Raw genomic sequence first — 16,001 nt, 5'->3', positions numbered from 1 at the left:
TATGTTCCACTGGACAAGGATTGGACTGGTTTAGAATAAACACATAGGCCAAGACGTGCCATCTCACACTAGACAAACAACACCCACTGTAATTTTCACCTCTAATTCGTCATGTTAGTTTTATAAGGTGTAGGCAGTTCAGCACAGGGAATGTAATAGGCTTAGCAAAGGAGTTTTATTCTTGCCTGAGCACGAGTGTAACATCATTGTTTTATAGGGAGCCTCAGCTTCTTATTCTGTGCTAAGCTCAGCACCTGCTATATGGTGAATATCCAGTGAACTCTTTGGAAAAAAGGCATGCATGGGTTTGTGTGTTGACACATATACAAGGTCTTTAACTATTAGGCTTGTTTATCTCCTGAGACCTATCCTATTACTGGGCCTTACTACAGGTTTGGTACATGTATGCCCAACATTCAGAGCCACATATCAAAGATAAACAATCAGTGCATAAACATATTCAGAAAGAAAAATATATACTTGTGCTTTTTGCAGACAATCCATTTAGGAGCAGAGCCCAAAGAGTCACTACAATTGACCAGGCAGTCCAGTCACAGCACACTGTACCTCAGGGGTCAGGGTTGAGAGAAATGCAAATAATCAAGGAAGACTGAGCAGCTCCAGTGGTTTCCTCAGACTTCCTGCCTTGCCTTGCCTTGCCTTGCCTTTTTTTCCTGATGTCATTTTCTTTTTTATTAATTTCATTTTTTATTTTTGTGTAAACATATAGTGTATTTTTATCCCCAGGGGTACAGGTCTGTGAATCACCAGGTTTACACACTTCACAGCACTCACCATAGCACATACCCTCCCCAATGTCCATAACCCCCCCCCCCTTCTCTCAACCCACCTCCCCCCAGCAACCCTCAGTTTGTTTTGCGAGATTAAGAGTCTCTTATGGTTTGTCTCTCTCCCAATCCCATTTTGTTTCATTTATTCTTCTCCTACCCCCTTAACCCTCATGTTGCATCTCCACTTCCTCATATCAGGGAGATCATATGATAGCTGTCTTTCTCAGCTTGACTTATTTTGCAAAGCATGATACCCTCTAGCTCCATCCACCTCATCGCAAATGGCAAGATTTCATTTCTTTTTTATGGCTGCATAGTATTCCATTATGTATATATACCACCTCTTCTTTATCCATTAATCTGTTGATGGACATCTAGGTTCTTTCCATAGTTTGCTATTGTGGACATTGCTGCTATATATACTCCACTACGTTTGTATATTTGGGGTAAATACCCAGTAGTGCAATTTCTGGGTCATAGGGTAGCTCTATTTTCAGCTTTTTGAGGAATCTCCATGCTGTTTTCCAAAGTGGTTGCACCAGCTTGCATTCCCACCAACAGTGTAGGAGGGTTCCCCTTTCTCCACATCCTCGCCAGCATCTGTCATTTCCTGACTTATTGATTTTAGCCATTCTGACTGGTGTGAGGTGATATCTCATTGTGGTTTTGATTAGTATTTCCCTGATGCCGAGTGATATGGAGCATTTTTTCATGTGTCTGTTGGCCATCTGGATGTCTTCTTTGCAGAAATGTCTGTTCATGTCTTCTGCCCATTTCTTAATTGGATTATTTGTTCTTTGGGGGTTGAGTTTGCTAAGTTGTTTATAGATTTTGGACACTAGCCCTTTATCTGATATGTCAATTGCAAATATCTTCTCCCATTCTGTCAGTTGTCTTTTGGTTTTGTTAACCGTTTCCTTTGATGTGCAAAAGCTTTTGATCTTGATAAAATCCTAGTAGTTCATTTTTACCCTTGCTTCCCTTGACTTTGGCGATGTTCCTAGGAAGATGTTGCTGTGGCTGAGGTCGAAGAGGTTGCTGCCTGTGTTCTCCTCAAGGATTTTGATGGATTCCTTTCTCACATTGAGGTTATTCATCCATTTGGGGTCTATTTTCATGTGTGGTGTAAGGAAATGGTCCAGTTTCATTTTTCTGCATGTGGCTGTTCAATTTTCCCAACACCATTTATTGAAGAGACTGTCTTTTTTCCAATGGACATTCTTTCCTGCTTTGTCGAAGATTAGTTGACCATAGAGTTGAGGGTCTATTTCTGGGCTCTCTATTCTGTTCCATTGATCTATGTGTCTGTTTTTGTGCCAGTACCATGCTGTCTGGATGATGACAGCTTTGTAATAGAACTTGAAGTCTGGGATTATGATGCTACCAACTTTGGCTTTCTTTTTCAATATTCCTCTGGCTATTGGAGGTCTTTTCTGGTTCCATATAAATTTTAGGATTATTTGTTCCATTTCTTTGAAAAAGATGGATGGTACTTTGATAGGAATTGCATTAAATGTGTAGATTGCTTTAGGTAGCATAGACATTTTCACAATATTTATTCTTCCAATCCAGGAGCATGGAACATTTTTTCATTTCTTTGTGCCTTCCTCAATTTCTTTCATGAGTACTTTATAGTTTTCTGAGTACAGATACTTAGCCTCTTTTGTTAGGTTTATTCCTAGGTATCTTATGGTTTGGGGTACAATTATAAATGGCATTGACTCCTTAATTTCTCTTTCTTTTGTCTTATTGTTGGTGTAGATAAAGGCAACTCTTTTCTGTGCATTGATTTTATATCCTGACACTTTACTAAATTCCTGTACAAGTTCTAGCAGTTTTGGAGTGGAGTCTTTTGGGTTTTCCACATATAGTATCATATCATCTGCAAAGAATGATAGTTTGACTTCTTCTTTGCTGATTTGGATGTCTTTAATTTCCTTTTGTTGTCTGGTTGCTGAGACTAGGACTTCTAGTACTATGTTGAATAGCAGTGGTGATAATGGACATCCCTGCCATGTTCCTGACCTCAGCGGAAAAGCTTTCAGTTTTTCTCCATTGAGAATGATATTTGTGGTGGGTTTTTCATAGATGGCTTTGATAATATTGAGGTATGTGGCCCCTATCCCTACACTTTGAAGAGTTTTTATCAGGAAGGGATGCTATACTTTGTCAAACGCTTTTTCAGCATCTATTGAGAGTATCATATGGTTCTTGTTCTTTCTTTTATTAATGTGTTGTATCACATTGACTGATTTGCATATGTTGAACCAATCTTGCAGCCCTGGAATAAATCCCACTTGGTCGTGGTGAATAATCCTTTTGATGTACTGTTGAATCCTATTGGCTAGTATTTTGGTGAGAATTTTTGCATCTGTGTTCATCAAGGATATTGGTCTGTAGTTCTCTTTTTTGATGGGATCCATGTCTGGTTTTGGGATCAAGGTGATGCTGGCCTCATAAAATGAGTTTGGAAGTTTTCCTTCCATTTCTATTTTTTGGAACATTTTCAGGAGAATAGGAATTAGTTCTTCTTTAAATGTTTGGTAGAATTCCCCCGGGAAGCCGTCTGGCCCTGGGCTTTTGTTTGTTTGGAGATTTTTTTCATGACTGTTTCAATCTCCTTACTGGTTATGGGTCTGTTCAGGCTTTCTATTTCTTCCTGGTTCAGTTGTGGTAGTTTATATGTTTCTAGGAATGCATCCATTTCTTCCAGATTGTCAGATTTGTTGGCATAGAGTCGCTCATAGTATGTTCTTATAATTGTCTGTATTTCTTTGGTGTTAGTTGTGATTTCTCCTCTTTCATCATGATTTTAATTATTTGGGTCCTTTCTCTTTTCTTTTTGATAAGTCTGGCCAGGGGTTTATCAATCTTATTAATTCTTTCAAAGAACAGCTCCTAGTTTCGTTGATTTGTTCTATTGTTTTTTTTTTGGTTTCTATTTCATTGATTTCTGCTCTGATTTTTGTGATTTCTCTTCTCCTGCTGGGTTTAGGGTTTCTTTCTTGTTCTTTCTCCAGCTCCTTTAGGTGTAGGGTTAGGTTGCATAGCTGAGACCTTTTATGTTTCTTGAGAAAGGCTTGTACCACTATACATTTTCCTCTCAGAACTGCCTTTGCTGTGTCCCACAGATTTTGAACCATTGTGTTTTCATTATCATTTGTTTCCATGAATTTTTTCAATTCTTTTTTAATTTCCTGGTTGACCCATTCATTCTTTAGAAGGATGCTGTTTAGTCTCCATGTATTTGGATTCTTTCGAAATTTCTTCTTCTGATTGAGTTCTAGCTTCGGAGCATTTTGCTTTGAAAATATGCAGGGAATGATCCCAATCTTTTGATACCAGTTGAGACCTGATTTAGCACCGAGGATGTGATCTATTCTGGAGAATGTTCCATGTGCACTAGAGAAGAATGTGTATTCTGTTGCTTTAAGATGAAATGTTTTGAATATATCTGTGATGTCCATCTGGTCCAGTGTGTCATTTAAGGCCTTTATTTCCTTGTTGATCTTTTGCTTGGATGATCTGGCCATCTCAGTGAGGGGAGTGTTAAAGTCCCCTACTATTATTGTATTATTGTTGATGTGTTTCTTTGATTTTGTTGTTAATTGTTTTATGTATTTGGCGGCTCCCATGCTAGGGGCATAGATATTTAAAATTGTTAGATCTTCTTTTTGAACAGATCCTTTCATTATGATATAGTGTCCTTCTTCATCTCTTATTATAGTCTTTGGCTTAAAATCTAATTGATTTGATAGAAGGATTGCCACCCCAGCTTTCTTCTGTTGTCCATTAGCATGGCAAATTGTTTTCCACTTCTCACTTTAAGTCTGGAGGTGTCTTCGGGTCTAATATGAGTTTCTTGTAGACAGCATATTGATGTTGTGTGTGGTTTTTTTTGTTGTTGTTTTGTTTTGTTTTGTTTTTATCCATTCTGATATCCTGTGTCTTTTGATTGGGCATTTATCCCATTAACATTCAGGATAACGATTGAGACATATGAATTTAGTTCCATTATATTGCCTGTTAGGTGACTGTTACTGTATATTGTCTCTGTTCCTTTCTGATCTACTACTTTTCAGGTCCCTCTTTGCTTAGAGGACCCCTTTCAATATTTCCTATAAAGCTGGTTTGGTGTTTGCAAATTCTTTCAGTTTTTGTTTGCCCTGGAAGCTTTTTATCCCTCCTTCTATTTTCAATGATAGTCTAGCTCGATATAGTATTCTTGGCTGCATGTTTTTCTTGTTTAGTGCTCTGAATATATCATGCCAGTTCTTTCAGGCCTGCCAGGTCTCTGTGGATAAGTCCGCTGCCAATCAAATATTTTTACCATTGTATGTTACAGACTTCTTTTACCAGGCTGCTTTCAGGATTTTCTCTTTGTCACTAAGACTTGTACATTTTATTATTAGGTGACAGGGTGGACCTATTCTTGTTGATTTTGATGGGGGCTCTCTGCACCTCCTGGATTTTGATGCTTGTTCCCTTTGCCATATTAGTGAAATTCTCTACAATAATTCTCTCTAATATACCTCCTACTCCCCTCTCTCTTTCTTCTTCTTCTGGAGTCCCAATTTTTCTAATGTTGTTTTATCTCATGGTGTCACTTATCTCTCAAATTCTCCCCTCATGGCCCAGTATTCGTTTGTCTCTCTTTTGCTCAGCTTCTTTATTCTCTGTCATTTGGTCTTCTATATCACTAATTCTTTCTTCTGCCTCATTTACCCTAGCAGTCAGAGTCCATTTTTTATTACACCTCATTAATAGCTTTTTTGGTTTCAACTTGGTTAGATTTTAGTTCTTTTATTTCTCCAGAAAGAGTTTTTATCTCTCCAGAGATGGTTTCTCTAATATCTTCCATGCCTTTTTCGAGCCCAGCTAGAACTTTGAGAATCATCGTTCTGAACTCTAGATCTGACATATTACCAATGTCCATATTGATTAGGTCCCTAGCCTTGGTATTCCCTCTTGTTCTTTTGTGTGTGTGTGTGTGTGGTTAATTTTTCTGCCTTGTCATTTTGTCCAGATAAGAAAATATGAGGGAGCAAATAAAATACTAAAAGGGTTGAAAAGACCCCAGGAAAATGCACTTTAGCCAAATCAGAAGAGACCCCAAATCATGAGGGGGAGAAACGGGATAAAAAGAAGTTAAGACAAAAAAATTAAAAAAAAAAGAAAACAAATTTTTAAAAATATAAAAAAGAAAATATATACATTAAACTGGTGACTAGAACAGGGTCACCCACTTAATTTTGGGAGTATATTGGTCTCTTAGAAGAAACTACCTCTCAAATTTTTTAAAGAATGAAAACCATATATGAGGGTGAACACAATGAAGGGTTGGAATATGCCTATAAAGATGAAAAAAATTTTTTTTAATTTCTAAAAAAAGGAGTTGATAAAGTAAGTTGGTTGAGAGAATAAAGAAAAAAAAATGGAGGATTTTACTCAGGCTGGAGACTAGAACAAGCCTGGAGCTAGATTTACGGCATATTTTGATCTATTAGAAATTGTACCCCAAATTTTTTAGTAGAAAAAACCCTATGTGTATACAAAAAATAAAGTTAGATAGAATGAAGGATAAAATATGACTATAATAATGAAGGTTCAAAAAATGATGATGATTATTTTTTAAGAAAGATATTATTAAGATAAACTAGTTAAAAAATGTTAAAAGAGGAAAGGATAAAAGTTTAAAAAATTAGAAAAAGAAAAAATAAAAAAATTAAAATAAAATAAAATAAAAAAGAAAAAGAAAATTTAAAAAAATTAAATTAATGCAAGACTAAGGAATCATGGGGAGAACACCATGAATCCCATGCTTTGCTTTCTCATCCTCTGAAATTCTACTGTTCTCCTTGGTACGTGAACTTGGTTTTGGCTGAATTTCTTGTTGATCTTCTGGGGGAGGGGCCTGTTGTAGTGATTCTCAAGTGTCTTTGCCCCAGGCGGAATTGCACCGCCCTTACGAGGACCAGGCTAAGTAATCCGATCAGGTTCACTTTCAGGAGCTTTTGTTCCCTGAATGCTTTCTGTAGAGTTCTGGAGGATGAGAATGAAAATGGCGGCCTCCCGGTCTCCAGCCAGGAGGAGCCAAAACCTTGGGGCCCCACTCCTCAGTGTGCCCTCAGAGACAAGCGCTCAATCACTCCTGTGTCCCTGGCCTCTGGCTGTGCTCCGAGCTCACCCAGCCTGCCACCGGTTCAAGATAAACCCGAGCTGAGAGCTCACTCTATGTCTCTGTGTCTGTAGCCGGCTTCCCCGTTCTAATACCTGCAAGCTCTACGACACTCAGACATCCCCAATCCTTCTGTGACCCTGTGGGATCTGAGGCCAGGCTGACCCTGCGAGGGCTTTACCCCAGTTTAGCCTCTGGAGCAAAGTCCCTCAATGGAACGGACTTTTAAAAGTCCTGATTTTGTGCTCTGTTGCTCTGCTGCTTGCCGGAACCAGCCCCCCCCCCCCCCCGGTCTATCTTCCCATTGCTTTGGATTCACTTCTCCTCTGGTCCTACCTTTCAGAAAGTGGTCAATTTTCTGTTTCTAGAATTGTTGCTCTTCTTCTCTTTGGTCTCCTGTTGGATTTGTAGATATTCGCAATGGATTGATGAGCTATCTAGCTGATCTCGGGCTACCTAATGTAATCTCAGCATGCTACTTCTCTGCCATCTTGACTCCTTCCCCCTCCTGATGTCTTTTTCTACATGTCCTTGCTGAGCAAAAATCAACTTCTTACCTGTATTTTCTAGGATCCTGAGGATATTTAACTAATTGAGAGAAAAAAAAAAAAAAGACATAGGATGTTCATAACATGGTGAGGAAAGGGGGAGCTGGGTATTTATAGCCCCTCTGGACATCTCTTGGACTCAAGAGGACTGAACTCCACTCACTCCTGGAAGGAGAGGGCCCAGGCTGGCTTCAGGGAGAAGTGCCCTCACCCCATCCTTCCTAGTACCGCGTGTGCAGGTTGTCATCTGCACAGCACTCTTGCACACCCAGCTTAACACACACTTGCCATTAAACATGCAGTTCTCCTTTGTGTGGCAGAGACTCCTGCTAGTGCCATCACAGCCTGTTCCACGAAGTCATCTGCAAATGGAGATGGTCAAGGCCACATGTAGAAGCATTGTTTGCCTTTTAGAAGGCTGATAATACTGAATTCTGGCATCTTATTTACTTGACATTTTAAGGCTCCTTGGCTGTCTCTCTCTTCCATGGGTCACCTCGTAGAATTAGCATCAGAAAGGTCAAGAAATGTCATTAGCTACTATAAAGATTTTTATTTGGATTTTTTAATTTAAATTCAATTTAGGCAAATATAGTACATCAGTAGTTTCAGAGCTAGTGTTCCTTAATGTCCATCACCCAATTTCCTTGCCTTTTTATTTGGATTTTATGTTCTCTGCTTAACCTTTTATTTTTCTATTTCTTTTTCTTTTTAAACTTTCTTAGTCTTTATAACTATTCTATAAATGCATTGGGATTACCTCGATTTTTGGCAAAGGTTATAATTACAATTTTAGTTTCAGTTTTCTTTTATTGTTGGTTTTGCTTTTTTTACTTTTCTGCATGTATAAAACATTTTTTTGTTTTTCATCTATCACTGATCCTTATTTTGTTTTATCTCTTGGTTTTCTTTTTCAATTCTTTTTTTTTTAAGATTTTATTTATTTATTTGACAGAGAGAAATCACAAGTAGATGGAGAGGCAGGCAGAGAGAGAGAGGGAGGGAAGCAGGCTCCCTGCCGAGCAGAGAGCCCGATGCGGGACTCGATCCCAGGACCCTGAGATCATGACCTGAGCCGAAGGCAGCGGCTTAACCCACTGAGCCACCCAGGCGCCCTTCTTTTTCAATTCTTATTACAGTATTTTCATCATTCTCTTTTGGGCACTGTGGAAGGTAATCTGAGAAGATAATTGTAATCACACCCTTTTCTGTTGGTGGATACCTCTGTATAATTCATAGGGGATCCTATGTCTCCTCCCCTTGAACCTGGGATGATAGTTGTTTTGATAAAATAAAGTGGCTGGAATGATGGTGGTGTTTGCAATTTACTGAGCCAAAAGTATTAATCTGGGAACTTCGACATTGTTTCTTGTCACCTGTGTTAGGAATAGGACCACAATGGGGTTAAACCAATAACATGAAGAAGCTATCCCCATGGGGAGAGTATGACTATGTACATGAGCACAAAGGCACCAGGCATGGGAAATCAATCTGTGGACCTTGCAACTCAGTGGAGTTCCAAGCCAGATGCTGTCCCCTGAGTGACCACAGCCTTCTCCTTGAGGAAACAACCATATAGTCAAACTCAAACTGGATTGTTGACCCACAGAATTGTGAGAAAGGATAAATCATTGTTATTTGAGACAATGAGTCTTGGGGTGATTTGTTACACAGCAGAAAAGAATGAAAATGTAGTAAATATTTCTGAAATGATTTTGTCTTTTTCTTCCTAACCTGACTTCAAACAGTTCTTAAATCACAGGATTTATTTCTTGTCTATTTCTGTTCTGTCTTTATTTTCTTATTTTATGCCCATATCTACAAATGATTCCCAAAGATAGATTGGAGAGAAATAATCTACTTTCTCTGTGACACATGTGTGCGTGATTGTGTGTATGTGTTTTCATGTAGGTGAGATGGAAAGCTTATTAGCAGAAACATTTTTATTTTAATTATATATCTTCTATAGAAACTCTTCATTGAAATATCTCATGGTTTCCTGGAATGTCAAACATAGTTCTTTATAAAAGGGCCAGGGGATTCTAGTAGGGTAAGGTGGTTTACAAGTTTATCGTCTACTTCAGCTGACATCCATTTCTTTAAAAAAAAAAAAAAGAAGAAGAAGAATTTTTTTATTTGTTTGTTTATTTGAGAGAGAAGGAGAATATGAGCAGGAGAGTGGCTAATGGAAAAAGGAGGGAGAATCTTCAAACATTCTCCCTGTTGAGTACAGAGCCTAGCTCAGGGCTTCATCTCAACCTTGAGATCAGGACCTCAGCCAAAATCAAGATTCAGTGCTTAAAGGACCATACCACACAGGCCCTCTGACACCTACTTCTGTCATTGTTTGTCCTGCCACAAAATCAATAATTTTTAAGACTGCTTTCAAGACTTTTTTCCCTGGGCTTTCAACACTTCCTTTAATTTCCCCTCTTGAAGAATATCTGACTCAAAAATGTATGTTCTCACTATTTTACGTGGGGGGGGGGGCTCTCTTTTTTGGCATGTGTGTTGGGAGCTGGTATTTTCAGTGCTTCACTAATAGTAAGCTACTGCACCCCAACCTTCTTTCCCTAGATAGTCCTTTTCTCATAGGACTTCTGGAGCTGTTTGATTTTGTTTATTTCCCTACACATGAAAATATGGGTATTTATGTTTGCTCTTCTTGTTGCTCCTTATATGTTGAGGGAAGGAAAGAGGTCCATGGCCATATTTACAAGGAAGTGACTACCATTAGCATCAGGAGGTTATAACTTCCTTCAACATTCTGAAGAGATTTTATGCTATCTTCCAGATTCCTGCATTACTGTGGTAATTAGCAGTGCCATTCTATTTCCAGGCCTTCAGGTATTGGCTGACAGCCTTTTTTTTTTTTTTAAGATTATTTATTTATTTATTTATGTGAGACAGAGTGATGGAGAGAGTGCAAACTGAAGGAGAAGGAGAGGGAGAAGCAGATTCCCCGCTGAACAGAGAGCCAGAAGCAGGGCTTGATCCCAGGACACCCAAGATCACAACCTGAGCCAAAGACCAGCACGTAACTGACTGAGCCACTCAGGTGCCCCTGTTCTTAACTGCATTATTCATTTTCCTTTCAAAGCTGCTAGTGTGTTCTCTTCCTCCCATTTTATATTAAATTCAATGAGTTAATTAAAATTAATAAAATTCAATGAGTGAGTGTTGGATTTTGTTAAACAACTGAACCAGTGCTGGTGCGTTATTATTAACCAAAGTCCACAGTTTATTAGGGATCACTCTATCTTCAGTTCTATGCTTCTGACAAGTACATGTTTTCTCCCCACTATCCAAAAGTAGAGCATTCTTTTAAAACCTTTCCTGAGCCATAATGGCACCAAGCAAGAAACATTCACCATGAGTTCACATGCAAAATTTGTTGAGCATTCCTGGACCCCAAAATAACTGCTCTTAGAGTTTTCTGGTACCTTAGGACATATCTTGCTAACAGAGGCTCAAAATTAATCGGGATAAAGCACAGATGCTCACTGACACTGTGTGAAACTATGAGGTTTTGATACAATGATGTGGAGTGTTCTTCCTGGGAGAGGAGCTTGGTGGGGCTGCTCTCGCTGCCTCTGTAACGGCTCAATGCAAAACACACACTGAAAACTAGTTTTGATTTTCACCTCTTATAAAAATGGAAATACTCTTCAGATTTCTTTCAGGTGCTGAAATCAGGTACTAATGTAGATCTTTCATAAGAGCTAAATGAAATAACATGAACTATCTAAAATTATGGGTTCTCAGTACATAATGTCATGTAGCCACCATTACAGTATCACACAAAACACTTTTGTTAGCCTACAAATTCACTGTGCTCCCCCCATTCATGTCTTCCTCCCTCTTTCTGAACTCCTGGTTACTCTGAACTTTATATTATTTCTGTAGTTTTGTCTTTTCTGGAATGTCATGTCCTTGCAGTCATATAACTAACCTTTTCAAGATGGCTTCTTTCATGTAAAAATATACATTCAAGGTTCTTTCTTATATTTTCATATCTTGAAATCTCTCTCTTATTTTTTTCAAATCAAGGAATAACATTGTATTTTATGGAGATACCAGAGTTTGTTTATCCATTCATCTCACGTGCTTCCTATTCTAGGCAATTAAAAAGAAACCTGATATAAAGATTCAGTTTATGTCTTGGTTTGGGCATATGTCTTCAACTCTTTGGATCAAATATCTGGGGTGGTAAGAATATGTTCAGTCTTCTCCTTTTTTTTTTTTTTAAGATTTTATTTTATTATTTATTTGACAGACAGAGTTCACAGGTAAGCAGAGTGGCAGGCAGAGAGGAGAGGAGGAAGCAGACTCCCTGCTGAGCAGAGAGCCCGATGCAGGGCTCGATCCCAGGACCCTAAGATCATGAACCTGAGCCGAAGGCAGAGGCTTCAACCCACTGAGCCACCCAGGCACCCAAGAGTATGTTTAATCCCATAAGAAACTCTGAGACTCTTCCAGAAAGGCTGTAATTTGTATTTTCACCAGCAATGAATGCGAATTCCCTGTGACTCTTCATCTTTGCCAGCATTTGGTGTTGTCAGTATTTTTAGGTTTCAGCCATTCTAATAGGTATTAGTTGTATCTCTTTGTTTTATTTAGTAATTTCTTCATGACAAAGGATATTGAGCATTTTTTTCATGCACTTATTTTTATTTGCATGTCTTTTTGGTGGGAAATATCTTTTCAGATCTTTTGCCCAACTTTTATCTGACTTCTTTCCTTTTAGTTGAGTTTTGAAACTTCTTTGTGTATTTGGTCAAATGTTATGTTGCAAATATTTTCTGCCTATCTATGGCTTCCTTTTATTTTTCTTAACTTACTATGAAATTATATATATTTTTTTCTCTTTTAGGTACTTTGTTGTTACTTTCAATTTGGACTTCTGTCCTTTTGTTCTGGGAATATCCTGTACAACTTTCTAATAAATTCCTAATCCTCATACATCCCTCTATATATTTTTTAATATTTTATTTTATTTTTATTTGAAAGAGAAAGAGAGCTCAAGGAGGAGTGAGAGGGAGCCCAAGGCATGGTTTGCAAAATCCCAGGACTGTGGGATCATGACTCAAGCTGAAGGCAGATGCTTAACCAACTGAGCCATCCAGGTGCCCCCTACCTATATTTTTATCTTCATCTTCTGAAAGTCCTGTTGGTTTTTTTTTTTTTTTATCTCTCATATTGCTGTTTACTTACATATAATCTTTTGTGTGTCTATATATTTCTTAATAATAGTATTCTGTTCTTCTCTCAAAGATCTAGTATGATGGAGTATTTCATTAGGAGTATTAATTAGGGGATTATTTTCTTTTTAACTTTTATTCAGTACACTGAATAAGCTCTACTCCACCCCCACTGATTTTCTTTTTAAAAATTAATTTTGGATGTATGATTTTTGCATCAGTGGATTTAATCTCACCCCTGGTATATATTTGGTGTCATATTCTAATGTCATGGTGAGGGACCACGTATCTAGGAGGGATTTCCATGCATATAGTGAGATGTGTAACCTGGTCAGTGACATTGTACTCTCCTGAGGAAGGAGGTTACCAATTCAGTGAGCAAATACTCAGATGTCAGTACCTTTTAGTTGTCTCTTTGGAGGCAGATTTATGAAGACTCATCCTAAAATTGCCTGACAATGGAATATCAGTCTGGCTGGTGTTTTAGAAGATGAGCATCAACAATTTTTCTATGGGCTTCAATATTTGATAGGTATTATTCTACCATAATATGTTATATGACCCCTCATTCCTAGCATCCTTTGTACCCAGTGCCTCTGTCTCTGGATCATTGTTAACTCTGCCACTACAGAGACCAATCATTTTGCTAGAACTCAAATGGGTTCTGGATACTCCAGTTCACAAACCTTACACACACCTTCACCTTTTCCACCATTTTCAGTGCTACCCTGTCTATAATACCTGATACGAAATTCCTGTGTTTGTCCGGGATTGTCATGAACAGACCATTTTCTCCTCATGGGTATCATCTGTTGTGCGCACCTAGGTCTCAGAGTTACCTATCCCAGTTACCTTTAGGTATATCTTAATGATCCATATTTATATGATTTGTTTATACATACTCTGCCATTATTTCACAATATCTCTGTGTTGCACCATTATTTTAGTGAACTTTAGAGAGTTACAGAAATGAAAATATACATTCAATCTGCTGGGCTTGCTTGTAAATTGACACTTTCATATTCCTTAACTATATTCCTTAAATTTGTATTTTATTATTAAATGAAACACAGAAAGGTACATATGTAGATACAGCTTGGCTACTTACCACAAACTTGACAAAAGTCTATAACCATCATTCCGACCAGAAAAGAGAGCACACCAGCATCCCCAAAGCCAATATAGATTCTGATTCTATAGGGCTGGACTAGCGCCCTAGAATATGTGTTGTCTACAAGCTCCCAGATGGTGCTGAGGCTACAGAACCAGAATCTATACTTTCAATAGAAAAGCTTTAGGACATCAATTTCCACTGCAAAGGGATTCTCAACTGGGTTGGTATTATATTTAAATTTCTAAGAGAGTATTCTTAGAACATGGGACAATTTCCATTACTCATCAGGAGATATCTGTTCATTCCACTACCAGATTCCCCCTTTTGAAGTCACGATTGCAAGTATCCTAGGAATATCCTAGAAATATCCCAGACATAGAATCAAGTAGAAAATTGTCTAAGTCTATTCAACAGTAAAGTTCTGAGAAATCTATGAAAGTTAGCAGGTACAGTATATAGTAAATAATCAGCCCGTGGATTTATTACCAGGAGGTTATTTTCACTAAAAACATGTTTCCTCACTTCTAAGAATCACTAATCTCCCCCTTTCTGGACCTTAGCTTTTTGATGTGAGAACAAAATGAATACCAACGGAGGCTTGACTTTCTTACTTCCCACATCTTGCTTTGGTCACTTCACCCAACCTTTAGCTCTAAATATCCCTTTAGTTAAAGGAGCAGTGGACCATGACATGACAGGCTTCCTGTAAGAAAATCAACACAAAGAAAACATGTGCTTCCCTAAACTCACTGTGGCTGTTTCAATCGTGTTTCCCATCCACGCTGGGTAGTTTAGCATGACGTCTGATCAACTCCTACGAACTTGCTATTTCTCACTGGCTCTTTAGGCCACCACATTGACAAAGACCCCCAGAGACTGTCTAATTCTTGGATAACAAGTTTCTTACTCCTTACAGTTGGCTTTCTGGAAGCTATGGGAGAACCTCTCTCTTGTTTCTAAAAAGGCTACAAAGTGCCAGATGGTGCTTTTAACATCTGTGATAGGTTCATCAATTCTCAATGCCAGAACCTGGGCTGATGACTCTAAAATTGCCTTTCCTCCTAAGAAGGGCTTTGCTTGACTTGTGTTACTGCTCCAAGATAGAGTCTTATGTAAATCAAATGTTCCTAACCTGTTCCTCTCTGTATAAGAGCCAGTAATCAGATGTATTTTCTTCAGCTTCCTTCACTCATTTTCCTTCTTGTTTCCCTCTTCCACTGGGTCATGGATTTTAAACACTTTGAAGGTTTTCACATGTCTCATCCTTATTGTACAAAGAGTTCTAAAGCTAGCTCTTATTTCTGAATGTGTACCAGATATTTTCACATCCACTGTTCATAGCTGTTCTTTCCAAATATTTTGGCCCATATTCTACAAGTTGCCATAATCCGAGATACAGATATTCAGAACATCTGTATGAGTACTAAATCCTAAAGTGAACCTTCCCATTCACCAAATGAAACATGATTCTCCAGCCAATGACTCAATGTGTTACATATGTCACTATTCTCTGAACTCAATGTTAGTTCATATGGGTACTCCTGGCATGCCTGGCTGGCGCAGGACAGATCTCACTGCCACAGAGGCTCCATTGCTTCCCCAAGATTGAGTTAGTGCTGAGGAGAGGTGATGATGCACATTCAAGACCTTGAAGGGAAACTTGTCTAACCACTGAGAGACAGACATGTGCTCTGACATGGTCTGCGAGGCACAACATGACCTCCAAAGTTTCAGCAGCTAGCTACTGTTTTCCTGCTATAACTGGACCATATGACTCTTGTCAAACTGGCATGTTCCTAGATGCTTTGTTTTCTGCAGGAACAATCTGCCCACTTTTAAGCTGTTGGAAAAAAAATCCTAGTCTTTTGCTTTTATACTGACGGCTTAATTGAGTGGAGCACTAAAAAGGAGGGAAAGAGAGAAACACAGGTTTTTTAATGCAAATCTAAAATACATAAGTTGAGGTCTGTATTGAAAGAATATTAAACAATACTTACTTCTTTGATGGAAAATTGCTCTGATGCATTCATTTGTTGAATGCTATTTAGCATTTCCTCCTCCAGTACCTAAGAGATTATAGGAATATTTAACCAACATTCCCCTATATCTCTGTGCAGATAACTGATTTCTTTCTTGCTTTCCTTCTTTTGAAAATTGAACTAAATTTTC

This window comes from Mustela nigripes, chromosome 1 (genome assembly GCF_022355385.1).
Source record: "Mustela nigripes isolate SB6536 chromosome 1, MUSNIG.SB6536, whole genome shotgun sequence".
Classification (NCBI taxonomy): Eukaryota; Metazoa; Chordata; class Mammalia; order Carnivora; family Mustelidae; genus Mustela; species Mustela nigripes.
This window is presented reverse-complemented; position numbering follows the sequence as displayed.